Source organism: Gorilla gorilla, chromosome 2, assembly GCF_029281585.2.
Source record: "Gorilla gorilla gorilla isolate KB3781 chromosome 2, NHGRI_mGorGor1-v2.1_pri, whole genome shotgun sequence".
NCBI classification, from domain to species: domain Eukaryota; kingdom Metazoa; phylum Chordata; class Mammalia; order Primates; family Hominidae; genus Gorilla; species Gorilla gorilla.
In genome coordinates this window covers 130,187,660-130,203,628 of record NC_086017.1, presented here as the reverse complement: position 1 = coordinate 130,203,628, position 15,969 = coordinate 130,187,660, and the positions used below count along the sequence as shown (strand labels likewise).

At 42.5% G+C, this 15,969-nt stretch overlaps 1 protein-coding gene and 1 non-coding gene across 2 annotated transcripts in view; one reads left to right on the top strand and one right to left on the bottom strand.

The window, feature by feature from the left end:
- ARHGAP31 (Rho GTPase activating protein 31) overlaps window positions 1-15,969 on the bottom strand; it is a 125,281-nt gene that overhangs the window by 66,615 nt on the left and 42,697 nt on the right. The gene's annotated exons all lie outside the window — the stretch shown is intronic.
- Window positions 9,121-9,227, top strand: LOC115934091 (U6 spliceosomal RNA). The gene has a single exon (XR_004069939.1). It is a non-coding gene; the product is annotated as a U6 spliceosomal RNA (small nuclear RNA).

Below are 15,969 nucleotides of genomic sequence, written 5' to 3'. Positions count from 1 at the left end.
AGCAACATGAACCAGTTGTATGTCCTCCAGCAAATCAGCCACTGCCAGCCTCAGACTTTCATCTGTGCTAGAAACAAGTTCTGGATCCAAATGATTTCTGGATCCTTGTGTTTCTTCCAAGTCTAACCTCCTTCCAGGATCTGTCAGCTTCTTGGATGACACTGGGAGGAGAGGCTGGGCTGGAAATTAAGAAGGCAGATTCGGTTTCTATCTGCCAGTGTTCAGGTCCTGACTCCTACCAGCTCTGGTTTACAGCTAGGTCTTTCAGGACAAAACATTAGGGTAATTTTTTGTTTGTTTGTTTTGTTTTTGTTTCTCATTTGTACTGTTAATGGTTCCCCAGCTCACTCCACCCATATAAACGGAAATTTCTGTTAAATAAAATATAAACTTCAATCTCAAGAGGTTTATACATATCTCCTTTGCTATGGCTAGACTCCCCTTAACCCCAAGGCTATTTTTATTTTTACGGAGGCTGGAATCCTCCAGGGACTTAGCTCTAAAAGATGCCTAGTTCATCTGAAGGTCCTCTCCGCAATGATCTCACCATGACCTAAGAGTGAGAAATCCCTTCTTTTGCTTATTGTACCCTCTGGTTTCCCAGGCTGTAGAGCTTCCTAATGGTTTCCAGACCTACGGCAGTATGGGGGCTTCTCGTTTTTGTATTTTTCTAAAATCAATTTTACTGACGGGAGATGGGGAACATTTATAAAAAATGACGTCATCTTGGGCCAGCTACGACTATGTGAAGAACAGCCAGGTAAAGCTTATCAGCTCCTCGCTGTGCCCCAGCCCCCACACCAGCAACCTTTCATTTCCTGCCCAATATTCCCGAGCCACAGGCAGCCATTGTTTCCAGAACCGCTTTGCTTGGAAGCCTTGGTACTGAGGCCTCCCAGCGCTTCCTGTTGTTACCAGGCCTCTCTTTCCTGCTGAAAACAACGGCACTTCCCTGCAGTTTGTAACCCTTTTCAGGCAATTCATTTCTTCCATGAGCTTGTTCAGTCTTTGCAAATGCAGAGTGCTCATTACATTTATTTTAGTTAACAGTTTTCTTATTCTACAAGTAGTGCAAGTTAAAAATAAAGATGAGCAAAAGAAAAAAAATCACCAAATCTCATCCCCTTCTATTAGCACTGAAATCTCTTTGGTGTTCATGCTTTAAGATTATCCATCTATGTACAGAAAATTTACCACAAGACTCAGGGCTTGAATAGATGACCATTCTCAATAGTGGAAATGGAAGCAGGGAAGCCTGCCCAGAAACCATTCTCCTGGAGGTTCTCATATATTTCTGAGCAAAAGGGCCTCCCAGGAGCTTAAGAAGAGTGCAGACTCCAGGAGATTCCCCTGCAAATTCTCAGGACTACACTTGGAGATCTTCTTTAAATAGTTTGTTAAATTTGGGAGAGGCTCATGGGGCAATTGAAGAGGTCAGGGAGGAGGGACAGCCCATTGTTATCAGGACTCCAGGAATCTCTTCAATCCAGCTGCCTGCCAGCTGCTCCAATGAGCTTTTGAAAACACAGATCTAATTGTTTGTCTATAGCAAGGAATGCTAAGTTCTTCGTGACCCCTCCCCCAACATCACCCTCTCTAATCAGGTAAACTCCCCACAGTTCTCTTCAGAACACCCCTTCTGCCTTTGCATTCTCCGTCCAGGATGGAAATTGTCCCCAGGAGATGCTTCTCTCCTGCGTTCTTCAGAACCCAGCCCACAGAAGTCCTCCCTAGGGCTTTTACTGTAACCTCAAATAGAATAACTCACCAAAAATGGGACACCAAGCTCTGCTGCAGTGTCTAGGTTTCTGGACACTATTTTATGGTGCAAATCAAGATATTTGAATTTCTATGAGCTTCTGTTTTGCTCCAGGGAATATACTTGAGGGACAAGATGTAAAGTATTTTGGAGACTCACACTCAATTTTCTCTCCATATCTCTGACAGATCCCAACAAAAAGATATGCTTTCTGCAGAGAGACTACACTTTTACCTTTATAGATAATATATTATTCCTTATATAAAATCAGGCAAAAAATAGTAGCAATTTGTGGTTTGTTAAAACAGCAAGGGGTGATGATATTCAAGCTTTTATCCTGAAGTTTTGCAGCTCAAAAATTACAGCATTCATTTCAGAGGCCAGATATTGCGATTATCCAAACCTGCTTACTCCTCTTCTCACTCACAGTTGTTATACCTCTGCTCTCAGCACTGTCTTTAGAAGTAATTTTCACCAGATATACAGTCAGACACCCATATTTGTGGGTTCTGCATCCTTGGATTCAGCCAACTGAGGATTGAAAATATTCAGAAAAAAAAGGATGGCTGTGTGTGTACTGAACACGTACAGGCTTTTTCTCTTGTCATTATTCCCTAAACAATACAGTGTAACAACTATTTACATAGCATTTATGTTGTATTAGATATAAGTAATCTAGAGATGATTTAAAGTATACGAGAGGATGTGCATAGATTACATGCAAATACTACACCGTTTTATATCAAGATCTTGACAATCCATAGATTTTGGTATCCATGGGGGTCCTGGAACCAATTCCCCTTGAGTACCAGGAGACAACTCTTTCTAGGATTAAGGCTCAATGATGAAGATGATACAAAGGATTACTGTCAAATATGTGGGCACCTCCTTATAGGAGGAGGCAGTCATAAATAATGTATAAAGCAGTGGTCCCCAGCCTTTTTGGCACTGGGGACCGGTTTTGTGGAAGACAATTTTTCCATGGACCAGGGTCAGGGGGATGGTTTTGAGATGATTCAAGCACATTACCTTTATTGTGTACTTTATTTCTATTATTATTACATTGTAATATGTAATGTAAATACATGTATATATTATTACATGTAATATATGCAGTGACAGATCATCAGGCATTAGATTCTCACAAGGAGCCTGCAACCTAGATCCATTGCCTGTGCAGTTCATGATTGTGTTCAGGCTCCTACAAAAATCTAATGCCACTGATCTGACAGGAGGTGGAGCTCAGCTTTGCTGGCTCGCCCGCCAGTCACCTCCTGCTGTGTAGCCCAGTTCCTAACAGGTCACGGACAGGTGTTGGTTTGTAACCCAGGGCTTGGGGACCCCTGATATAAAAGACACAGACAACTAGCAAAGAGAATGCTAGTTTATCATACAGACACTCTTATTTCTAGAATTAGAGAATCTGAATATCAAACAGATCTCTTTTGCTTTTAATTTCTAACTTTTTCTCTCCTCACCCTTTAAGAGCTTCAGAATTAGAATTTTCAGTTGTTTGCTACTGAAAATGTCAGTGGTCAGATCTGATTCAAGGGTAGCCCAGGGATGGTGAGCTTTCACAAGGTAAGGCTCATATTCTAATCCCTTTTCTTGGCTACACAGAAGGTGTCAGAGATATATCCAGGGCACTCTGGGTACCCAAGGACAACAGCCTGTCCTGGGAGCAACAGCCAGGAAGAGGTTTCAAATGGAGACTGAATCTCTACTTGAGCTTGTACCCAAGGAGGCCACTGTAAAGCTTCCATGAAGACACTGGTGTTTTAAAAGCTCTGTCAGGATCATGTAGAGACAGAAAGACCCTCTGGGAAGTGATCCAGGCATGGGGTGACCCATCTCCTGGTCACCTCCTCTGGGAAGCCTTCCCTGATTTCCAAGAGTAGGGAATACCTGATACAGTCTTAAATCAATGGGTTCGCTATTAATACTTGAGTTGTTTTGTTTTAAAACATCTGCCTTTCCTCCATTCTGTAAACTGTATGCAGAGCTATGTCTGTCTTACTCAACTTACAAGACACTGCCCTTGGCCACAGTTTATAGTCCGGTAATTTCCTTGTGCCTTAAGCAGTGCCAGGAAGAAGGCAGAGCACATACATAGAGGAATGAGTGGAAGAAAAGGCTGGGCCCAGGTGCATGGGCATCAGCTGGACACCATGTAGGATGTGACGGATGACACCATCTTAGTGAGCGCACAGTCAGCCTTTGAAGGGATGACAAAGTGTACCCTAGTCTGTAGTGCTTTTTGTCTCTTCCCAGATCTATATTTATTTTCTCCTTCCCAGCGACACCATCCCGGCCCCCAAGTATTCACTCCATTCTCTATCCCTGCTCTCCACTTTTTGGTCAACCAGAATCCTGGAATGTCAGAGTTGGAAGAGACCGTCAGATCATTGTGTTGAACCTGCCTGATTCAGCACCAGGAAATTAAGAACCCACGAAGTTTAGGGACCTATCCAAGGTCACCCAGCTTGACAGCGGCAAAGCCCTAGAGTTGGAAAGAGACTGAGACAAGGGGACCAGAGTGATTTGAAAAGTGATTAAGATTTCCTTTTTTCTCTGATTTTCAGGATTAGGGCTTAAGTACCTGGGCTTCTTTCTGCCCCAGACTAACTAGCTCTTTGGTGTCAGAAGTAATTTAGAATATTTAAGCTTAGACACACCCTTAGCAGTCAGCTCAAATTAATTATGTTTATTGGATTCCCACAAGTAAAACACTGTGCTAGACTTTTGGGATTCAAAGAAATAGCTTATACTTATAAGACACTGCCCGTAACCTCAGTTTACAGTCTAGTTAGTTCAATTACATGCAGTTAAATCGTGGGTGGAACAAAAATGCCAGAGAGAACCCTTGCTTGTTCATTCTACAGCTGTCAGGCAGGAGTCACTGGGTTTAATGATATCTTTCTGGAGAGAGGGGACAGCCAGCTGCCAGAGGCTGTCTCTCCCCTTCTGTAAATTTGCTTTCTCTTCTTAGTGAGTAGCTGATCCTCAGCAAGAAGGAGGGGTTTGTTTATTGTTCTAAAGATCTCATGATTCCTGTTTAAAGAGGGTGTAGGCTTGCAGTAGATTGTTGTAGGCTTAAATTCACTGAAGAGATGGAAGTAGCAGGCTTTGTGGGTGCAGTCAGAGCTGCTGGGAGTGGGTAGCCTCAGGCTAGGGCCCCTGGTGGGAACACAGAGGAAAGCAGTCCTGAGCTGGTTAAGGAGATGGAAGTTGAGGAGACTTCCCTGGGGGTCAGCTCATCCAGAAGACAGTACCACTGGTGCTACAGGACCCAATAGAGGGCAGTCAACTGGTCAGGATGCAGGAGATGTGACGGATTCTAAATCCATAGGATCTGCACTGGAGAGGGCAGGCAGTGAGCATCTGAGTGTCCATGTAAAAGAGTCAAGTCAGGGCTAACAGAGCCCTTCATGACTTAGTTTCTAGAATAGGTGTCACCTTTTTATGTCCCAGAGATTTGGTTTGCAGTCATGTACAGAGCTCATTGAATGGCCCTCTCTCACTGATCCTGCCTCAAGCACCTGGGAAGAGGGACAGAGCCAGGAAGAGAAAGGGGTCCCTGTACAGGTCCGCTCCATTATTCAAGCTCTGCTCATATCCTACCCTCTCCATAAAGGCTTCCCAGCTTCCTTTGCTCATCAAGTGCTTTTTGGCACCCACTCTATGCTTGGGTACTGGGTGCTGGGTGCTAGGTTCCAAGGACACAGTGGGAAGCAAAACACGAGGCCCCATCCCCAGGAGCTTAGCATCCAATGGGAGGAAGTGCCTGTTGATCAGTCTCCTCTCTTACTGTTCCTGATTAAGGGCATGAGTTCTGGAGCCATTCTGCCTCGGTTCAAAGCCTCCCACTGCCACTTTCTACCACTGAGACCAGGCATGCCTCCTGTAAGTAGAATGCCATAACCCCAGTGTGCTGGGGCAGCTCCAGAGGACACCTGCTGCTCTGTGTAGTTACGGATTCTGCTCCCTTTCACTTAAATACACATCTCTAAAAAAATTTTTTTTAAATCCCATCGGGCCGGGCGTGGTGGCACACGCCTATAATCCTAGCACTTTGGGAGGCCGAGGTGGGTGGATCACGAGGTCAGGAGATCGAGACCATCCTGGCTAACATGGTGAATCCCCATCTCTAATAAAAAATACAAAAAAATTAGCCGGGCATGGTGGTGGGCACCTGTAGTCCCAGTTACTCAGGAGGCTGAAGCAAGAGAATGGCGTGAACCCGGGAGGCGGAGCTTGTAGTGAGCCGAGATTGTGCCACTGCACTCCAGCCTGGGCGACAGAGCAAAGACTCTGCCTCAAAAAAAAAGAAAAAAGAAAAAAAAAATCCCACCAGCAGTGAAATTTCTCTTAGAAATAAAAATAAACAAAACACATCTCAATTTGGGTAAAAAAACTATGGTTGGTTACCTAACCTACCAGGTTCAGTTTCCTTATTTGAAAACTGAAGCTAATAATACAATCTACCTCATAGGGTGGTAAAAATTAGCCAGGGTGGTTGTACATGCTTGTGGTCTCAGCTACTTGGGAGGCTGAGGTGGGAGGATCACCTGAGATGGGGGGAGGTTGAGGCTGCCGTGAGCCATGATCACGCCACTGTACTCCAGCCTGGGCAACAGAACAAAACAAACAAACAAATAAAACAAAACAAAAACATAGATAAAATAATCTATGAAGTGCTTGGAACAGTGGCCCAATAAGCTCTCAATAAATATTAACAATTGCTATTGTTATTTTAATTGTGATTACTGTCCCATTGGGCTTTGGTCCTCCATTAGTGAGTGGGTCCTTAAGTGAGGGGCTGTTGTACACCTCTGTATTCCTAGCACCCAGCACCATGCCCTGCACAGTGGGGACTTTGACTCAATGTCTCCTCAAAGAGACTGGGATACAGGCTTCAGCCATATGAGGGTGTACTTGCAGAATGGGTGGACTCTTCAGAGATACTGTGTCCTATCTGGTTTCAGACGGAAACACGGGGAAAATGGTGGATGTTCTCCTCCTTCCCTTTCTGATTAGAGTTGACAGATAAAATACAGAACATCCCGTTAAATTTGAATTTCAGATAAATAATGAATAATTTTTTGTATCAATATGCCCCCAGTATTGCATGGGCCATAGATTAAAACATGATTTGTTTATCTGAAATTCAAATTTTAGTCCAGCGTCTAATATTTTTATCTGCTGAATGTGGCAACTCTGTCTCTGAGTTCCTTTCCCACTCTTTGCGGCCCCCGGCCAGCAGCAGTGCTCCCTCTCAGTATCACACTCACACAGCCACAACCACAAATCTTTCTCTGACTCCTATTTGCCCTCCAGGGCCAACCTTAGGCCTACTCGTGGGACACCTCTCGTGATTTAGCTTCTTCCACCAGGAGGAGGAACTGAGAAAGGATGGGCAGCAGCAGATGTCAGTGTGTCAGGGAGCCAAACTTCCCATTGGGTTAAGAGGCTTCTAGATGTACAGAAGTGTCCCTGAGCTCCTCGTCCTACAGAGATAAGGGGGGCTGTTTTCTTACCTGGCCTCAGGGAGAAAAGGGAGAGCAAGGAAGAAGCCAACCTTGAAATCCTCATCAGGTTTTCCCTTCCCATAGGTGTCTTTGTCTTCTAAGACTGCCTCTGCATGAACCTCCTGGTGGCTCTGCTCCTTGGCTACCAGCCACATTTTTGATGGTATGAATATGTGGATGGGCTGGGGCAGGGGGATGTACCTTTGGAGCACTCTTCTGGAAAAGCGAAGAGGAAGATGCCAGGATATCTCTGAGTTTAGGAAGTATGAATTGTTAGAGTACCACCTCCCCTGGCTCCTCCCTTTTCCTCAAACATTTACTGTGGGCCAGGCACTGGGCTAAGCATGTCACATATATTACTTCATCCAATCCAACCTTGCAAGGCAAGTTTAACAGTCTTCATTTTACAGTTGAGAAATTAGGGGCTGAGGGAAGTTTACTCCCTTGCTGAACATCATTCAGTTTGTAAAGTGGTGGGGCAGGTATTTAAGCCCAGTCTCTCTGACTCCCAACCCCACTCTTAACGAGCTTTCTATACTGCTCTTTTTTCAGAGTTCCCCCTGGCACCTACTAGGAGCTCAATAAATACTCCCTGGATGAATGCATGATTGAATGTACAAATGAATGTGTCATTCTAAGGTCTACATTTATTTCTGTAGACTCACCTGTCAATGATAATCAGGAGAATGATTTGTTCTGACATGTTTATATATTTTTGATTTTGAAAAATTCATCAAATTATAACTTGTGATCAAATAATTCATGGATGCTAATTTCATTATAACATTGTGTGTATTTGTCCTTTTTTATTTATTTTTTTTTTGAAACAGGGTTTCACTCTTGTTGCCCATGCTGGAGTGCAATGGCATAATCTCGGCTCACTGCAACCTCCACATCCTGGGTTCAAGCGATTCTCCTGCCTCAGCCTCCCAAGTAGTGGGGATTACAGGCATGCACCACCAAGCCCCGCTAATTTCGTATTTTTAGGAGAGATGGGGTTTCTCCATGTTGGTCAGGCTGGTCTCGAACTCCCAACCTCAGGTGATCCGCCCACCTCGGCCTCCCCAAGCACTGGGAATACAGGCATGAGCCACTGCACCCGGCCTGTATTTGTCTTTAAATGAAAATGTTTTGGTTCTAGGCCCTGAGTTCCATAGGCCTTGAGGCTCTTACTTATTTTTTTGGCATTTATTACAGTTTTTGGTGGTACATATTCCCTGTGTAATTCAGGATCCAGCCAGTTTTGGGGGCAGTCATCCTTGTGGGATTCTCAAATCACAGCCTCTGGTTGGTCCCAGCCTTTTTAAGAACCTTACTGAAACATGCTCTGACTTTCAGTTATATGTGAAGCAAGAGTAACCAATGGTCTCTGCATAGCCCTGAGTATTCCACTGAGAAATTTATTTTTTCTTTTGATCTTGATGTACATTTGGTATTAATTTTTTTCTTGGTGTATTTCCATTTACACATGAATGACCTCAGTCTGTTTTTAGCAAAGCATTGCTAGAGCTGGATGAGGATGCAGGGCTCATTAACAAAAAATCATGGGGGGCCTAGGTTATAACTGCTCTTTCAAAGCTCACACAACCATAACACACATTCTGTTACACAAACATACACACAGAGTCACAGGACAGCAGGTTGTGAAACAGAGAGGGACTCTACTTTGAGGAATGTGGCCATGAATATGAACAAGTAAAACAACCATGATCTTAATAAAAAAGTGGTGGGGACCAGGTTAGGTACAAGCTGTGACCTGTGGTCTGCTATGATTTTGATCAACATTTTAGGAGTGCCCAGAACTTCTAAGTCTCATGTCAGAAAGTGAGAGGCGTGCTCACTTGGGCAGCGCATATACTAAAATTGGAACCATACAGAGAAGATTAGCATGGCTCCTGCGCAAGGATGACATGAAATTTCACGAAGCGTTCCATATTAAAAAAAAAAAAAAGTGAGAGGATGTCTGGGAGACCCCTGAGAGGTAGCAGGAATGTCTTACACACAGATTTTTGGTTGTTACATAGTATCAGTGATGCATTTTTTACTGCCAGTTACTACGACCATTCTAAGTGTGCAACAAGAGTATATATAGTAGCCCTGTGAAGTCCAACTACTCATGTTTATAGATATATATTTAAGAAGATAGGAATCATACTGTTATCAGAGCAGATGGAACTCCCTTGGCTTCCCTAGAACCATATTTCAAGGGTTCATAATGCTAATTTTGGGGAGATTTTCTTCTTACAAGCTATGTGACCTTGAGCAAATTTCTTAATCTCTTGGTGCCTTAGCTTCCCCATCTGTTAAATTAGGAGAATAATAGTAACTCCCTCACAGAGTTGCTGAGCAGATTAAATGAGTTAACCTGTGGAAAGCGCTTAGAACAGTGCCTGACATAAAAAGTGTTACATACTAGTTTGCTATTATTATTATCATCAGCAACAGCAATGCCACCTTAAGACAACCATGAGTGTCATGTCCTCACTGAAGCTTTTCCAGGCTTCCTCAGTTGGATGCACCCTCTCCTCCCCACCCCTTTATGACCATCTGTCTAACTCTACCTAGACTAAACTATGTGCCCTACCTCCCTGACTATCTGCTGTCCTTGACTCCAAATATCCTCCTGGCTAAGAGAATATATGGGGACTCCTGACTCCCAACTCCTCTATAGCATCAAGACTCGTTCATTTTTTTCATTCAGCAAATATTTATGAGTACCTTCTCTGTACAGGCTCCGCTGGGTGAGAAAAAAAATTCCATGATGTTTCCCATGCACACACTGAAGGAAAGCTCATGCAGGCATTTGCTCAGCTCCTCTGGCCAGCTGAATGACCACGGGAAGAAGTCGGGTATAGTTAAAGTGATCTTGTGTTTTGAAAAAAAACAAGATATGTGTTCGGACAAACATTAGCATACTTAAGAGAAGAGCAAGGCAGAATAATAGATTTGGGATTTTTTTCAGATATTCTCAGCCACATGGTCAACAAAATTAAATCACTCCGGAAAGAGACTCACTTAAATCTTTCCTGGAGACCACAGCCTTGGCTTGTGTATGGAAACGGCACCCACAGCCACACTGCGCACTAGGCTGGGTACCTCATATCCATGGTGTTTGATCTAATTCTTACAAGACCTTGTAAGGGAAGAACTGTCATTCTCCTTTTAAGAGGAGGAAACTGAATCTCAAAGAAATACGTGTCTTGTCACATCACACAGTTGGCAAGTGGCCCAGGCTCTGCCCCACATAAGGTCAAAGGGTGCTAATTTTCAAAGACACTTGAGCTACTCCTATATCTAATTGGTCACTAAATCCTGCTGGACTTATATGTGGCATTTGGGAGAGCTACCTCTGGAGACCTTTGTGGATCTTCAAATTTAGGAATACCATTAGAACACTTGATGACAAAACGAGAAGGGAACAAGTCACTTTAAGAGACAGCCATTGGCATCAGCTAAGCTCTTTTACTGGATACATTATTAATTTCTAGACACTAGACCCTTCGTGTGTGCCATAAATGTGTGGCCCAGCCAAATCAGAAATGACCAAATGACATGTGTCTCATTGTGGTTTTAATTTGCATTTCCCTAGTGGCTGATGATGATGAACATCTTTTTGCGTGCTTACCATTTGTCTATCTTCTTTGATAAAATGTCTGCTTATGTCTTGCACATTTTCTAATTAGATTATTTGTTTTTTACTGCTGAGGTTTGAAAGTTTTTAAATATATCCCATATACTAGTGCTTTGTTGGATGTGCAGTTTGCACCTATTTTCTTCCTCTCGCTATCTGATTGTTTCACTTCTTAACAAGGTCTTTTGCAGAGTGCATTTTTAACATTGATGAGGTCCAGTTGATCAATTTTTCCCTTTGTGGGTCATGCTTTTGGTGTCAAGTCTAAGAACTCTTTGCTTGGGCCCAGATTCCAAGGATTTTCCTTAATTTTTTTTTCTAACAGTTTTATAGTCTTGCATTTTATATTTAAGTCTGTGATCTCTTTTGAGCTAACTTTTATATAAGGTGTAAAGTGTACATTAAGGTTCATTTTTTTTTGGCCTAGGAATGTCTAGTTGTTCCAGCACTATTTTTTGGAAATGCTCTTTTTCGTTCATTGCATTGCTTCTGCAACTCTGTCAAAAGTTGGTTGGTTGTACTTGTGTGGGGTCGGAGATGCTGCGGGTGCGGGGGAGTTAATGGATTCTCTATTCTGTTACATTGATCTGTGTGTTCTTCTGCTAATAAGACACCACCTTTGTACTGTAGCTATATACTAGGCCTTAATACTGGGTAGAGTGATTCTTCCCACTTTATCTTTCTTTTTCAAGACTGTTCTAGCTATTTTAGGGCCTTTTTAGAATAAGCTTATCTATATCTACAAAAAAAAACCTTGCTGGGATTTTGATAAGAATTGCATTAAACTTATAGTCAGCTTGGGAAAAATAGACATCTTTACTGTGTTGTTTATAAGATCTCTTTGATTTGTTCCTTCTGCATAACTGCTACCCTCAAGGAGAATGTCATTAGCTAATGCCTGAAATTATTGACCAACCTTATAATTCGCCTTTCATTGTGGTCTTCTGTTGTTCCCACTCATGCTGTGTGTTGCTGCCAAAATAATGAAACTCCAGCTCTCCCCTACCAAAGTTGCTGTCTTGTTTGAGAATCTCAAATTGCTTCCTACTCCAGACCTAGGCCCAGGTTTACCCTCTTATTTAAACTCCCCAAATTTCCACTTCTCATTCAGTCTTGATATACCCAAGTAATTCATGACTCTGAACTGCTACCTAAACATATAACTTAGCCAGGAATTCCTTCCACTCTGCCAATCTGTTTCCATTTTCTTCTGTCAATTTAAGCTTACTCAATGCAAGAAATATTTCCTAAATAACTTGGTCATCTTGTACAAGTTCATACACAGTGGCAGGCCTAGCATATCTGACATCTGGAACAGGTGATTTTTAATACTACTCTCCTCTACAGAATGGATTTATGTTCAGTAATAAGTGTATAATGCAATAACAGCAATCATTGGTATTTTCTGATTTTGCTTTTTAGTTTTAAAATAAAACTAAAACTCTTTCCAAGCTTAACTTGAATAAAATTCTATTTTTTAGCTTTGAATTCTGAGCTTCAATGAAAAAAAAGAGTTCTACTTTAAAGATATTAAAATTCAGTAAAATATGTCACTTATGAACTAAAATTTGTACTTATGAGACAAAAATATTATACCTTGAAGTCTGCGCCCTATGTCACTGTTTTAAGTTTAAAACACAAATAAAAACCTCAAGTGGCCATATAATGACTTAAGTTCTGATTCTTTCTGTATTTGCTGTGCTATTTTTGTTTATTTCACATCTACCGATTAAATGCAGGAATATGTAGTACCACAGGAGATAGAAACACACACTGCACCTGAAACAAGGTCAAACTACTTAAATGAGTATGAGCTAATTGTTAAATGAACACTTAGTTGAGTCCATGTGTTACGTGGACATGAGTTGGGACTCAACTAGGAGTAACATCCATGTAACACCCTTGTGTTACCTGGTCATGGATGTCACTATGAGTAGGAGTTCTCCAAGTAACATCCATGTTGACACAATATTTATTAAAGGACAAGGAATGAAAATGTACTAATCCATGTTTATTAAAGGATAAATAATAAAAGTGTACTAATGTACTAAATATATTCGCATACATATTATTAAAACTCACAGTCCCTCAAAATGTCAATACAGTGTCACAGTGTTACCCTATGATCCTGCAATTCCAGCCCTAGGCATATATAGACTTTAAATGAATAAAAACATATATCTGCATACAAACTTGTACCCAAATGTTCATAGCACTGAGAGGTGAAGCCGGCTGGGCTTCTGGGTTGGGGAGGGACTTGGAGAACTTTTCTGTCTAGCTAAAGGATTGTAAATGCACCAATCAGCACTCTGTGTCTAGCTAAAGGTTTGTAAACACACCAATCAGTGCTCTGTGTCTAGCTAATCCGGTAGGGCACTTGGAGAACTTTTCTCTCTAGCTAAAGGATTGTAAATGCACCAGTCAGTGCTCTGTGTCTAGCTAAAGGTTTGTAAACACACCAATCATCACTCGGTAAAAACGGACCAATCTGCACTCTGTAAAACGGACCAATCTGCACTCTGTAAAACGGACCAATCAGCTCTCTGTAAAATGGACCAATCAGCAGCATGTGGGTGGGGCCAAATAAGGGAATAAAAGCAGGCCACTGGCACCAACAGTGGCCACTCGGTTGGGTCCCATCAATATTGTGGAAGCTTTGTTCTTTCGCTCTTTGCAGTAAATGTTGCTGCTGGTCACTCTTTGGGTCTGTGCCACCTTTATGAGCTGTAACACTCACCGCAAAGGTCTGCAGTTTCACTGCTGAAGTCAGTGAGACCACGAAGGTCTGCAGCTTCACTCCTGAAGTCAGCGAGAGCATGAAGCCACTGGGAGGAAAGAACAACTCTGGGTGCGCCAACTTTATGAACTGTAACAGTTAACGCAAAGGTCTGCAGCTTCACTCTTGAAGTCTGCGAGACCACGAACCCACCAGAAGGAAGAAACTCCGGACACGTCCGAACATCAGAAGGAAGAAACTCCAGATACACCATCTCTAAGAACTGTAACACTCACTGCTAGGGTCGGCGGCTTCATTCTTGAAGTGAGCAAGACCAAGAGCTCACCAATTCTGGACACAGCACCATTATTCACAACAGCCAAAAAGTGGAAACAACTCAAATGTCCATCAACTGATGAATGGATAAACTGTGGTATATCCATAGAATAGAATATTATTAGGTAATAAAAAGGACTTAAAGTACTAACATAAGCTTTAACGTGGATATCACTTGAAAATATTGTAAATGTAAGAAGCCAGAAATAAAAAGCCAGATGATTCCATTCATATGAAGTGTCCAGCATAGACAAATCTATAAAGATAAAAACTAGATTCATGGTTTCTTAGGGCTGGGGGAGTAGGTGGGAAGGTGGGGGAATGGGAAATGTCTATTAATGGGTATAAGGTTTCTTTTGAGGGTGATGCAAATGTTCTAAGATTGATTGTGGTCATTGTTGTATAGCTCTGTGATTATACTAAAACTATTGACTTGTATACTTTAAATAGGTGGCTGTGTGGTATGTTAATTATATCTCAATAAAATTAAAAATAAAACCAGCAGTAAATGCAGCAATTGTTTAGAACTTAGACCAACAAAAGATTTTGTGGGGAGGAATATTTTATCACTGTCAATATTAGAATTATCAGTGCTTGGTGATTAAAACCCACTCTTGGTTTTATTGTCGTTTTTAACTTTTCTGCTGACGACACATCCCCTTATTTTGGGTATGCAAGGTGTCCCTCTCCCGCTGCTGCATGATGGTACATCCCTGCTGACGTGGCCAGTGTAGATCTACACTATGACCCATCTAGCGACTGGCTGATGTAAATTGCTTATATGTAGAGAAAAGTCTAATTTGGGACTTACAAGAAATTTTAAGAATTTAAAAAATAAGGTGACATCCATTTTAGGAAGTCAAGAGCCATTTCATATGAAATAAAACCTTTTATAGTTAAATGAATCTTCTGTAGACTTCTTACTCAGAACCAGTATTTCTGTTTTGTTTTTTTGAGACCAAGTTTCACGCTTGTCGCCCAGGCTGGAGTGCAATGGCGTGAACTTGGCTCACTGCTACCTCCGCCTCCCAGGTTCAAGCGATTCTCCTGCCTCATCCTCCAGAGTAGCTGGGATTATAGGCACCTGCCACCACGCCTAGCTAATTTTTTTGTATTTTTAGTAGAGAGGGGATTTCACCATGATGTCTAGGCTGGTCTGGACCTCTTGACCTCAAGTGACCCGCCCACCTTGGCCTCCCAAAGTGCTGGGATTACAGGCTTGAGCTACCGCTACTGGCCAGAATCCGTTTTTAAACTCAACCCAGGATCTAGATTTCCTGTGCACTCGGGCAGCTGTTGATGCCCATTTGCAGAGTGGCTGTCTTCATGAACCATGAACAATCCCTAGGTACAAATGTCTGTTGCTCTTTCCAACCCCAAAACCAGAACAACTCCTGACAGCTGTGGAGACACTGCCCCCAAGGCTATCTTACCTTGCAGCCACAGACCAATGCCCCTCCTCCTCAGAGTGCAGACCCCCACTGCTGTGTGGCTGCTGCATACTCCTCTTCGCCTAACTGGGCCCCAAATCCCTGTGGAAGCCTGTGTTCTCCTCCCCGATGCCATTCTCTTTCTATGTTTCTCACAGTGCCACTGGTTTCACCAAGGAGAACGCATTTCCACAGACGTCCCCTGGCCTGCCCTGGCCTAGTCATCCATCCTCCCACTACCCCATCCATCCCATAGGAGTTTATGTCTCCACTTTGAGGACTGGGGTTAGGGTTCTCCAAAACTTGGCTTGCGTCCTGGCAATGTCATAAATGGTGGTCAGTTCCTACAGTGTGATAAGTGCTATTTTTAAAAAGACTTTAGGTACATTATCTCCTGTGATTCTTGCACTTTTTAGAAGCTAGACATTATCTCAATTTTGATGATAAGGCTGAGGCTCAGAGAGACTAAATAATTTGTCTCAAGTCACATAGCCAGTATGTGAAAGAACTACGATAGAAATCTATGGCTTCTGCTTCCCATGCCAGTTCAGTATTACATAGAGGAGTAG